The following is a 2717-nucleotide window of genomic DNA, read 5'->3' on the forward strand; positions in this document are numbered from 1 at the left end:
ATCCAGTACTTTGCACCCGGTACTTTGAATCCAGTAGTTTGCACCTGGTACTTTGAATCCAGTACTTTGCACCCGGTACTTTGAATCCAGTAGTTTGCACCTGGTACTTTGAATCCAGTAGTTTGCACCTGGTACTTTGAATCCAGTACTTTGCACCTGGTACTTTGAATCCAGTACTTTGCACCCACATGCTGTCACACAGTATTATATTTTTACTTCAGTCTTGAGCGGTATCGACCCAGATGAACAAGCCCAGCTCCATGTTTATTTTTAAACTGGTTGTAGTGTTTAGCTTCAGCCAGACGTCGGATCTCAGATTAAAAGTCTGCTCTGGATGTCGACCCGCCATGATGTCACTCTGCTAAATGAAGACATGAATTATTAATGCGTCCATCAAGAGGAGGACACCACTCCAGACCCTGCTGTCTGTTCTCCTCCAGCAGGAGACGTTAGCTGCAGCTGCTAACGATCACCGTTATCTTCCTAAAGGAATCATTGGCAAATTACCACAGACCTTTTTATTTCATTTGCCTGTTAGCAAAATATCTCACGAACCACCAGATGGACCTTAATGAAACTCTCAGGAAGTAAATATTACCGGTAGGTTTATGTCTACAACTCGGTTCAAGATGGCTGCCACAGCTAATTAAACTTATCAAACACAAACAATTTTGAGTCTGATTTATAAAGCTAAATTTAATAAAACAAGTGCTAAAATCAGCAAACATGTAGCTAAAACTAACAACAAATGACCGAAATAGATGCAAAAACTAACAAACTGCAAAAGCTAAAACAAGATGTTTCTATTTACAAACCTGTAGCTAAAAGTAGCAGAACAAATTCTAAAGCTAATATTAGCAAAACAGATGCTGAAGCTAAAACTAGCAAAACAAATGCTACTAATGTTTTTAAAAGTAGTAAAACAAATCTTGCTGTTAGCAAACCTGAAGCTAAAAGTAGCAGAACACATGCTTAATCTGAAAATGACCAAAATAGATGCTAAGGTTATCTAGCTGCTAAAGCAAAAACCAAATGTTCCTTTTAGCAAAACTGTTGCTAAAAGTAGCAGAACAAATTCTAAAGATATTATTTAAACAGATACTGAAATGAAACCTAGCAAAACAGATGCTACAATGTTTCTAAATTAGCCAAACAAATCTTGATATTATCAGACCTGAAGCTAAAAGTAGCAGAGCAGATGCTAAAGCTAAAAATGACAGAAACAGATGCTAAAACTGACRAACTGCTAAAGCTAAAACAAGATGTTTCTATTTGCAAACCGGTAGCTAAAAACAGCAGAACARATTCTAAAGCTAATATTATCAAAACAGATGCTGAAGCTAAACCTAGGTTAAAAAATGTTGCTAATGTTTCTAAAAGTGCAGATATTGAGCTAAAATCTGGTGTGGTAGTAGCTGAGATTCCTCCTTAACATATACTTTGAGTGCTAACAAGTCATGTCAGTAAATCACATAATGTTATCAAGATATAAATCTTTAAATCTAAGTTTGTTTGTAATTAAATGAATGAAAACTGTCATTAGGTTTATTTATCTTCCAGAGGCTGGGAGGAGATTTCAGCTGAGTGGTTCTGAGGTTGTACCTAATGACCCGGCCTGGTTGGCGCCCAGAGGAGCGTCCGCCTCGTGTTTTATGCTGAACGTTAGCGAAAGAGGCGTCTGTGCTGCGGGTGTCGGCTGTGTGGTGACTCAGCTGCGACGCCTCGCCTCACCGGGCCGGCGCCGAGGCTGGGGTGATGATGTGACACCGCAGCCGACGCTGTTCGCAGCTCAACGGGAACTTTGGTCTCTTCTTCTCCAGTCTCCTAACGCCTGCAGATTAAGTCGAACATGAGGTTGGAAGAGGCATTCTGGGTAAACGATGTTTACTAGGTGCTCTGTAAGCTAATATCTGTTGTGGTAGTAGCTGAAGGTCATCCTCATTAGCTGCACTGACAGCTAACAGGCGGTGTGAGAGCTTTGTCAACATGTAGGACGGCGGGTGACATGTTTTCCTTTAAAGTGCCTGTGACGTCAGTTTTTGGTGATAAATGTGATTGCATTTATGGAAAGACAACACTGAATACATGTTGCAAAAGCAATTTCACACCACTGAGATGAACAGTTGTTGAGATATTTGCATGTGAAGTAACAGGAAGTGATGTCAAAGGGGAATGTCGGCCTGTAAACAGAGCGTTGCTACAATGGCTAACAACACAGACAGCAGGGGATTTTCTGTTTCTTTAGATTATTTTAGTCTCTATGTAAGAGATGAAAAAAGTAAATACTGTTTTAATAAACAAAGACCAGGACGTTTTGTAAAGAGTTCCCCTTTGATGTCACTTCCTGTTTCATTTTAGCTGAGCCAAATTGAAAGGAAATGATGCCAGTTATGTGACAAAATGGGTTAAATCGGGTGTTTTACACCAAATTTCCTAAATATGCAGATATTTTCTTTGACTTTTTGTGTAAGGATAGGCATGTCACAGGCGCTTTAAGTATACCCTGCCAGCAAGTGACAAAAACACAACTGCTCAGTTAGGCTAGCTGGGTAGCTAACATTAGCTTGAAAAAATCATTAGTATTTCTAATTAGCCATGTTATTGACGAAGCAAGCACCTGTGACATAGGGGTGTAAGAAAATATCGATACACTGAAATATCGCGATATTTCATTTCCCGATACTGTATCGATATTCTAAAGCCCTGTATCGATTTTT

General features: G+C 39.5%; 1 protein-coding gene across 2 annotated transcripts in view; it reads left to right on the forward strand.

Moving 5' to 3' along the window:
• The window catches only part of syn3 (synapsin III), a gene marked incomplete in the record, with an annotated part of 109044 nt that overhangs the window by 3985 nt on the left and 102342 nt on the right, over window positions 1-2717 (forward strand).

Source organism: Austrofundulus limnaeus, unplaced genomic scaffold (assembly GCF_001266775.1).
Source record: "Austrofundulus limnaeus strain Quisiro unplaced genomic scaffold, Austrofundulus_limnaeus-1.0 Scaffold461, whole genome shotgun sequence".
In the NCBI taxonomy this organism is placed as follows: Eukaryota; Metazoa; Chordata; class Actinopteri; order Cyprinodontiformes; family Rivulidae; genus Austrofundulus; species Austrofundulus limnaeus.